This window comes from Carcharhinus amblyrhynchos, chromosome 5, assembly GCF_965287045.1.
Source record: "Carcharhinus amblyrhynchos chromosome 5, sCarAmb.v2.hapA, whole genome shotgun sequence".
Taxonomy (NCBI): Eukaryota; Metazoa; Chordata; class Chondrichthyes; order Carcharhiniformes; family Carcharhinidae; genus Carcharhinus; species Carcharhinus amblyrhynchos.
In genome coordinates this window covers 56,829,127-56,839,812 of record NC_137328.1, presented here as the reverse complement: position 1 = coordinate 56,839,812, position 10,686 = coordinate 56,829,127, and positions in this window count along the sequence as shown.

The following is a 10,686-nucleotide window of genomic DNA, read 5'->3' as shown; positions in this document are numbered from 1 at the left end:
ATTTGAAATAAAATCTCAAAATGTACAAGAGCATTGGTAGAGGTGGAAGACATAGTCCAATGCCAGCATCTCCACATCAGAGGTGGAAGAGGCAGTTTTATTAGTTTTGCCAATTAGTTTCTGGTGAATTTAGTAAATGATATTTATATTTAATTTGAATATACAAACAGACAAATTAGGAGCAGGAGTAGGTCATTCAGCCCCTCGAGCCTGCTCGGCCATTTAATAAGGTCATGGCTAATCTGACTGTGGCCTTAACTGCAGACTCCGTCTGCCTCTGATAACTTTTGAAGCCCAAAGTTAAAGTACATATAAGACACAATTTTTTATATGCATGGATTTAGTGTAAGACAGCATTGCATCTCTTTCTGAAAAGCAAAAGCGCTGTGCTCTTGCTTCATAGAAATTGCACAGCATCCAACTAATAGTAGTTACAGCAAACATGAATGCTGAAATATTCATGTTGGCATTATGGTGACACAGTAACTGCTGCCTCACTGCACCAAGGACCCAAGTTCGATTCCCAGCTTGGGTCAATGTCTGTGTGGAATTTGCACATTCTCCCCGTGTCTGCATGGGTTTCCTCTGGGTGCTCTGGTGAACTCCCACAGTCCAAAGAAATGTAGGTTAGGTTGATTGACCATGCTAAATTGACCCTAGTTTTAGGGGGATTGGCATAGTAAATATATGGGATTACAGGAAAAGGGCCTGGGTGGGATTGCTGTCAGTGCAGGCTCGATGGGCCAAATGGCCTCTTTCTGTACTGTAGGGATTCTATGATTTTATGATCTGCCATTTTCTCTTGTCCACCTCTTGCAGTCCCACGGATAGGAATTAAATCATAGAATCCCTATAGTACAGAAGGAGGCCATTTGGCCCATCAAGCCTTCATCAACAACAATCCCACCCAGGCCCTAAACCCACGTATTTACCCTGCCAGTCCCCTGACAGTAACAGTCAATTTACCATGGCCAAATCAACCTAAACTGCACATCTTTGTACAGTGGGAGGAAACTGGAGCACCTGGAGGAAACCCAAGCAGACATGGGGAGAATGTGCAAACTCCACAGATAGTGACCCAAGCTGAGAATTGAACCCAAGTCCCTGGAGCTAACCACTGTGCTACTGTGCCGCCCTAGTTGATTGAAATAGAATTGATATGTACATTCACACACCCTTTCTGCATGCTATAATCCAGAATGAGGTACAATATTTATATAAACCACCAAATGGAACAGCTTTGGATCTCCACCTCATGACAATCCCACAAATGGAAGAGTAAGCTTCTATGATGTGAATTAAAAAAGTGATTCTAATTCCAATACATGTGGTTCCCAGAAAACCTGAACCAAAACGGTAACAATTCGAAAACTGTAAAATATCAAATTGTGAAATCAAATAGTGTTTGAAAACTCAAGACAATTAATGCCAAAATGGAAAGTCTGGTCTACATCAACTGAACAATTGTGGAGCATGAATCTAATCTATCTTTTTAAAAACTGATCCATTTTAACCATTTCAATTTATTTAGTTGCCATTTTGACATCTGTTCAGATGTGATGCTATTTTGGAGCCACACAGTGTCACTATAGTCACATTTTGTTTTGTGAAATGAAGAACTGGTCTATTAGGAAAAGCAAAATCCGGTGGATATTGGAATTCTTAACAGCAGAAAATGCTGGAACTTCTCAACAGATCAGGCAGCATCTGTGAGGAGAGAAACAGAGTCAAATATCTCAGGTTGATGACCTTACATCAGAACTGTTTACAGAGAAAGGCATAGATCATCATTGGCTGTTCTTTCAGTCAAGCTAATGAATGATCTGTGATTTCCATAACAACGAGTATAATTATTTAAACTGCATTATCGAACATGATAACCTTGATATGCAGAATCACATCTTCAGTGAATGTTTGAATGAGAATCAGGCAATAAGGCTTTGGCAAAGTAATGGTTGTAGTGTTGGATCTGTGCATCTGAGGGACAAATTAAAGGGTACCATCTGAACCAAGAAGCAAATCACAAATGAAACATGAAACATCAAATCAAAATGTAATTAAGGGAGTCGATAAAATACCCCAGTATTCATCGGTGCCTATCAAAAATGGGAGGCCTTGATGGTGTCGATGGACTCCAGGGACACCTGGCTGCAAATGTAGCTGCAGTAGAGGGGCAGACACTCAGATCAGATGATGCTCCAGGTTACCCACTGTCTGGATTTGTTGTTTGCAAGCTTAGCCAAGCCCAGGAGGAGGTTCACGAAGAGGTTCTCCTCCTTCCCCACCTATCTCCATGTTGGGTACCCATAGATCAGGAGCATAGATAGGACTGAAGTGCAAACAAACTGTAATGAAAGGCTTTTTAAGAAAGTGGAAAGGGTATGCAGTCTACCACAAGCTTTAGAAACATGGTCCATTGATTTCACAAGGCCACAAAAAGAACAGGCTTTTTGAGAGTCTGTCAAGTGATTCAACCCACGGTTGCATGGGACAGTTATAAGGGCATACAATACCCTCCAACCCAGAACCCCAACGTTTAAAGGAACCAACACTGGAAAGCCCTTGGTGTCTGCCCAGGATGCACAGGAGAGGTAGAGGCAGGCTGCTGTTTGCTACTTCCTGTTGTTTGTGATTATCTTGACTGGCTATGCAGTAGCTTCTCCTCCTCCCTATGGCTGTCCAATGGACACTGGCTTTCATCTTGGGATAGAGGGCAGCAGTAGGGATTGAAAAGCCTCGCCAACCCCTACTGCTAGCATTTCTCAATGCCCGCAATTACCCACACTAGGGTGGAAGGTATTATATGCCCATGCAACTGTCCCATACAACCGTGGGTTGAATCTCTTGATGGACTCTCAAAAAGCCCTGAACCATGGAATGCATGTCCCATGCCATGGGATGATCATACTATGTCATGGAATGGTTTCAAGAAGGAGATAGGTATATTTCTGATTTAAAAATTGGGATGTGGGGAACAGATAAGGAGGTAAATTTGAGACCAGGGAGAGATCAGCCATAATCTGATTGAATGAAGGAACAGACTCAAAAGGCTGATTTGCCTACTTCTGTCCCAAATTCCTATGTTCATATGGAATGCTATGGAGTGCGCACCCTGTACTAAGGTCTCCACTGTAGCCATCATACAGTGTTGACAGGGCTGCCATCTTCACAGACAGAAGGTATTGGGACGCCTCCTTATAATCCAAGGATTGATGATGGCATCCGTCCCTGATGTTCACCACTCCAGCAACTGAGGGATGACCGAGTCCAGAGGAATGTCATCTGACTGGGGCTCATCAAAGTGCTCGCTTCCAGCAGTCATCCAACTGTGGGATTCCTGGGACATCCCTGTATCTGCCTGCTGTGGATCAGAAAAAGTGAGGTTCTCAGCAGATGGTGACCTCAAAGACTCTCAGCTGTGTGCCTCTGAGTTGGTGGAGGGTGCAGGTCAAAGCTGTGGTGCCTCTTCAATCTCCATGTCGGAGAATTCATTTGAGTGCTATCTGTGTTGGTCTCTTGTGCCTGACTGGTGGAGGCATGGCCTGGACCTCTGAGGTGTCTGTAAGAGAAGGAAGATGGCACGAGCGCGTATCAGGAGCATAAAGATATGAGATAAATACTTGTGAGGTTGGCAAGATGGATGATGGTGATGTGGGTCCTCAGTTGTTTTTTGCGTCCACTTCCCCTTCAGCACAGGAGAACCGGCTAGCTGGATGGCTCTCTCCTCAATGTGAGAGAGGATTTTTAACTCAGCCATTCCTCTGCCTATTTGTGATTTCTATTTTTTATTGTGAGTCAGCTTATTCTGCAAGAGAACAGAGAGCGACAGTATAAGTAGGCTGTCTGCCAGGTCAGATGGCAAGGTTGCCTGGCATATGCAATTGGTGGTGGGAGCAGGGATGTGATGAGACAAGGAGCTGCAGGGGAGATGAGGAAGTATGTGGGAAATGCTCTGAGTCTGGAACATAGTCACCTCGCAGCCCAACTCTCCCCCATCTGGAATAACGGCTGTCGTCAGGGAGCTGCTGCTCAGGAATGTGCAGCTCTACCCACAAGTCAGCACATCACACAGTAGTGGATGTCCAGCTTGCAGCCGATGCCATGCATCTCAAAACAGCCGTGTTCAGAGCTGATGTCACTCGTGGACATGAGGAGATGCAGTTGTGTGGTGAGCGCACCCTTCTAAGATGGAATTTCTCATTGGCCTGAAGCCCTGAACCTGCCTCAAAATGGGTAATGTCCCTTGAAGTGGCAGTGAATGGACTCCCAGTGGATGTGTGAGTGGATGAGAGGTGACAGATGAGAAGAGTGACTTAGCCTGGCTGAACGGTGGAGGCCCTTCATCCTCTTTGTGCACTGGACACCCACCCTCTTGTGCAGAGAACTGGTGCTTATTAAGCCTTCCACCGCCTCCCATGCGGGGTTGGTGGCTTTGCTGAAGAGTTTTCTCCCTCCTGAGGGTACAGGATGTGGCATCTCTCTTCCATGGCATCAAGCATTCGAGTCAAGGCTCCTTCGGAATTTCGTGGAGCAGCCTCCCTTACGGCCATTCTCTTTATTGGGCTTGGGACAAGTGCTGGTGAAGCATTTAGACAGAGCTCCCCATGAATTAATGCACTCAGCTGATTGGGCAAATCAGTGTGGAGTTTGCATGTTCTCCCCATGTTGCTGTGGGTTTTCTCTGAGTGCTCCGGTTTGCTCCCACAGTCTGAAAGATGTGCTGGTTAGGTGCATTAGCCATGCTAAATTCCCCCTCAGTATACCCAAACAGGCACTGAAGTGCAGCGACTAGAGGATTTTCACATTGACTTCATTGGAGTGCTAATGTAAGCCTACTTGTGACAATAATAAATTTAAAAGATGTGAAAGAAATCAGAAAATTCTGCCCAATGTGTCACATTCACAATGTGGAAAGTCCTCTGGTCAAAGGCTGTTCCACTCTGCCTCTCGACTTGTCCTGCTATGAACTTTGTTTATGGATTTGCATTTGCATGGGTCTCTGGTGCTCTCCTTGCTCCTGATGCCATGCTGTTGCTCTTGGTTTCTGTTTGTTTGTGTCCTATTGTGCCCTCAGGGTGCATCTCTGGAAGCCAGATTTCTTGCATAAGTGGGCCCAGTGTCCACACTGTACCACACGCCTTGTACAGATCTTGGAATGCACAGCAACTTTGCAGTGGGTGCGAGAAGTCAGACTGACCACACAGCTTGCCTGCTTTTTGTGACCTGTTTATTGTGCCGATACTGTGAACTGCACTTAGTGCTTGCAGATGTTGTTGCCTGGCTACGATGGCTTCATTATTCCTGACATCTTCTCGCAGTGCATCAATCTGTGACCTTCCTTCTTTTCCAAAAGGTTTTTTGGAATGCTTCGATAGGTGTTGAGTTATTATCAACTCCATTATTTGCTCTGACAATTAGGTCTCTGAGGAGATACATTCATTGCCCTTGCTGTGGCATCTACTGATGAATTGGTCTATTGATTCCAGCAGCTGTTGCTTGCAGAACATCAACGCTAGGCATGAATTCCAAAATTCACTTGGACCCGAAGTTGATCCTCTCTCACTTTCCATATCTTTGTGGGAGCTTTCAGGTGCTCTTCAGATAAATCAGATGTATTGACTCTGTGTAACCCCTTATTATCAATTGTTATCAGTACTTTTATGGCTTGCTTGTTTGGTTCTGCAACTGCTCAGTCTACAAAGCATAACTGCAATCTTTGTTTAAAAAGTTAGGACATCGGTGGCCTTCCAGTTCATGTCGGGGGGTTTAGTATCCTTTCTTCAGCTGTTTTTTTCAGACACTATTGATATATAAAAATATTCGATGTGCCTCCAGCAGTGATCCATACAGTGCAGAATGGGGCCATTTGGCCCGTTGAGGCTGCTGTGAACTCTTTTTTTCTCTTGCTTCGTAATTTATTTTATGTACTCCTTGCATGCCTTTAGCACTGCATTTGATGTGCCATTTCTATTTTTCATTCTGTATTTAACTCTGCACCCTCAACTCCTTTCCAACTGGCCTTTATTTTCAGTAGCACAATGCAGCTTTTTGCTTGTTCAAACTTGCTCAAGCCAAAGGTAACAACAGTTTGTTTCTTCTGTTTTCTGTGCTTGTTTACAACCGTTTTGTGTAGCTTGAGAATTTCTGGAGTGCTTTTTAACCTTGTTTCTACCCTTGGTCTTCAAGCTTGCATTCTTTGCCCTGCCAAAGAGAATAATCGTCCCTGTACACCATGTAGTGAGATTCTTCTGCTATCAATATGTAACACAAATAAGGTATATGGATTCCATTTGTTTGAGGAACTCTGCTGGAGTTTATTTTTTACCTAAATCAGTACAGCAATAGATCAATCTCTGAACACATCCTGTTGTCCATGGTACTAAAATGCAGAGAGAGTATGGCTTCTGGTCACATGACAACATGAAGTACCTGGTTCATCTGCATGTTGAGCTTCTTAAAGGGACATCACTATTTATGTTACATTAACTGTGTTAGGTCACATTTATTTGCAATGTAAATGGATTAGACCAAATTTATGACTGACTCCCTTGGAAGAAAAGGCACATTGGTTTGTCTGGAGTATATTATTGACCAGGTCTGCTCTGGTGTGTTTGTCACTGCAATGTGTAATTGGATCCAGTGTCAGACAAACAGACTACAGAGTTTGGAGCTGCTGTTCCCAAACTGTGAATCATAGAATCCTTTCAGTACAGAAGGAGGCCATTTGGCCCATTGAGGCTGTATCGACCATGATCCCATCAAAGCCCTATTCCCACAACCCCACACATTTACCCTGCCTATCCCCCTGACAATAGGGTCAATTTAGCATAGCCAATCAACCTAATTCGCACGTCTTTGGACTGTGGGAGGAAACTGCAGCACCTGAAGGAAACTAGGCAGACACGGGGAGAATGTGCAAACTCCACACAGACAGTGACCCAAGTCAGGAACTGAACCCAGCTCCCTGGCACAATGACACCACCATACCACTCATCATGACAGTTGGAATTTTTTTCTTCTTCTTCTCAAGGCCATTTAAAATGGCACTCGTGCAGCCACAGACAAACACCATTACAAGCCTCCACTGAGGCTGGAGCTGGAGCTTCAGCTATCAGTGCTGCTGCAAGGCCAGACCAGGCAATGTCCTGTTGAATCTCCCCTGCACCCTTTCTAGTGCAGTCACATCTTTCTTATTGTGTGGCGACCAGAACTGTATACAGTATGCTAGCTGTGGCTTAACGAGTGTTTTATAAAGTTCCATCATTATCTCACTGCTATTACATACTATGCATCATCTAATAAAGGCAAGTATTCCATATGCCTTCTTAACCACCTTATCTACCTGACCCATTGCCTTCAAGGATCTATGGAAATGCACCCTTAGTCCTCTGTACTTCCTAGCATCCTATGATGCATTGTGTATTCCCTTGTCTTGTTAGTTCTCCCAAAATGCATCACCTCATGCTTTTCAGGATTAAATTCTATTTGCTGCTGTTCTGTCCATCTTACCAGTCTGTCTATCAATCTGTAATCCAAGGCTTTCCACCTCGCTATTTGCCAATTTCTAATTAATATTTAATTGAAATTTTTGTTTCACTTGTGAACTTACTGATCATATCTCCCACATTCCCATCAAGATCATTAATGTGCAGTACAAACAGCAAGGGACTCAGCACTAATCCGTGCGGTACACCACTGGACACAGGTTTTCGGCCACAAAAACAACCTCTGCCTCCTGCCACTAAGCCAATTTTGGATCCAATCGGCCAAATTGCTGTGGATTCCATGGACTCTTACCTTCTTGATCAAGCTCCTATGCAGGACCTTGACAAAAGCCTTACTGAACTCCATGTTGACTACATTAACTACATTAACTACACTGCCCTCATCTACACTTAGTCACCTTCTGGAAACGTTCAGTCAAATTTGTTAGACATGATCTCTCCTTGACAAAGCCATGCAGACTATACTTGATTAATCTTTACTTCTCTAAGTGGTGATTAATTCTGTTCCTCAGAAATTTTCCAAAAATTTCCCTACCACTGATGTTAAGCTCACTGGTCTATAATTACCTGTTTTCTCTTTACTTCCCTTCTTGAATAATGGAACCACATTAGCTGTCCTCCAGTCCTCTGGCACCTCTCCTGTGCCAGAGAGAATTTGAAAATTAGCATAGGGGTCCCTGCAATCTCCTCCCTTGTTCATATAGCAGTCTTGGATACATCTCAGCTGGGCCTGAGGATTTGTCCACTTTTAATTCTGCTGAAGCTACTAACACCTCTTCCCTTTCAATGTTAATCTGTTTAATTATATCACAGTCCCTCTTTCTGCTTTCTAGATCTGATTTGTCCTTTTCCATAGTGAATTCAGATACAAAATATTCATTTAATACCTCACCCATTGGTCTTTCAGCTCCAGATGCAGGTTGCCACTTTGGTCCCTACTTTTTTCTGGTTATCCTCTTACTCTTAACATAAGAACGTAAGAAATAGGGGCAGGAGTAGGCCATCTAGCCCTTCGAGCCTGCCCCGCCATTCAATAAGATCATGGCTGATCTGTTGTGGCTCAGTTCCACATTCCCGCCCTCTCCCCATAACCCTTAATCCCCTCTCTTATCAAAAACCCATCAACCCGCGTCTTAAAAATATTTAGCGAGGTAATTCCAGAGATTCACCACCCTTTGAGTGAAGAAGTTCCTCCTCAACTCCGTTCTAAACCGCGCCCCCCCCCCTTTATCTTGAGGCTGTGCCCCCTAGTCCTACTATCCTTTCTGAGCGGGAAGAGTCTCTCCACCTCTATCCTATCCATCCCATTCATCATCTTATACGTCTCAATGAGATCTCCCCTCATTCTTCTAAACTCTAACGAGTACAAGCCTAGTTTATTCAGCCTCTCCTCATAGCTCAACCCCCTCAACTCCGGCATCAGCCTAGTAAACCTCCTCTGCACTCCCTCCAAGGCCAAAATATCCTTGCGTAAGTACGGTGCCCAAAACTGCACACAGTACTCCAGCTGCGGCCTCACCAATGCCCTATACAGCCGCAGCAAGACCTCCCTACTTTTATATTCAATCCCCCTCGCTATGAAGGCCAGCATCCCATTCGCCTTCCTGACCACCTGCTGCACCTGCAAGCTGGGTTTTTGCGACTCATGCACAAGGACCCCGAGGTCCCTCTGCACTGTCGCCTGCTGCAGTTTTTTGCCACGTAAGTGACAATCCTTCCTACCATTATTCCTACCAAAGTGGACCACCTCGCACTTGCCAACATTAAATTCCATTTGCCATTTCCTGGCCCATTCACCCAGCCTATCTAGATCCTTCTGTAGACTCTCCACACCCTCCGCACAATTTGCCTTTCCTCCAATCTTGGTGTCATCAGCAAATTTCGACACCCTACACTCGGTTCCCTCCTCCAGATCATCTATATAAATGGTAAATAGCTGAGGCCCCAGCACCGACCCGAGGCACTCCACTAGTCACCATCCGCCAATCCGAATAGCACCCATTGACCCCCACTCTCTGTTTCCTATTTGACAACCAATCCTCTATCCACGCTAACACCCTACCCCCAACTCCCTGTCCCCTAACTTATAAACCACTTGGGATTTTCCTTTATTTTGCCACCAGTGCTTTTTGTGTCCCTTTTTCACTCTCCTAATTCCTTTTTAAGTAGCCCCTGCACCTTCTCTAGGGCACCTACTACCTTCAGTCCCCTTTATCATTTTCTTCGTGGGGGCTTTTCCTCATTCCACTGGGGAGATTTTAAAATTAGTACGGCAGAGAGATAGGAATCAAACAGTATGCTCAGATGTGTTGAATTTGGATCAGAAAATATGAGGAAGAACATTAGTTAGTGATATCGTCAGTGACTCAAAGACAAAAAAAAAGGGCTAAAAAGTGTCCAAAGGAAATTGATGGGGTTCAGCTGCTTATTATTTCAATGCAAGGAGCATTACGAACAAGGCAGAACACCTAAGGGCCCAGGTGGACACATTGCAGCAGAATGTCATTGCTGTAACAGAAACCTGGCTAAAGGAGGGACAAAATTGGCAGCTCAGTATTCCCTGGATATAGTCTTCAAGCAGGATGGAGTGGATGATGAAATGGGTAGTACTATTGGTTAAATGGCCAATTACAGTTGTGAGAAGGGTTAACAAATTAGGCTTTATGGGATGAGTTAGCAAAAAAGGAGGGGCAGTCACACTAGGAGTACACTACAGACTCCCAAACATATGTAGACAAATTTCTGCCTGAAGGAATAAGAAAGCAATAGTAGGAGACTTTAACTATTCCAATAGCAACTTGGTTTCAATCAATATAAGGGACATTGAGGAATATGAAGCAGTGATCGATGCAGTATACTTTGTTTCTTATTGCAGACCATTATTCAGCCAGCAGTAATTAAGGGTCAGAAGACTAACAAATCAACATTATTCCAAACAAAAACATTTCATCCATTAAGGAATTCATGTACTGTGCTCAGGAATTTATTTTAAAACAATACATAATAAACCCAACGAGACACAATTTTGGATTCAGTCTAGGGAAATAAAGATGGGCAGGTGAGTAAATTTAGTGGGTAAGTATATTACAGATAATGACCATAATTTAGTTAGATTTAGTATTATGGAAAAGGACAGATAAACCAGTTGTAAAAGTTTTAAACTAGAGAAACTTCTCCAAAA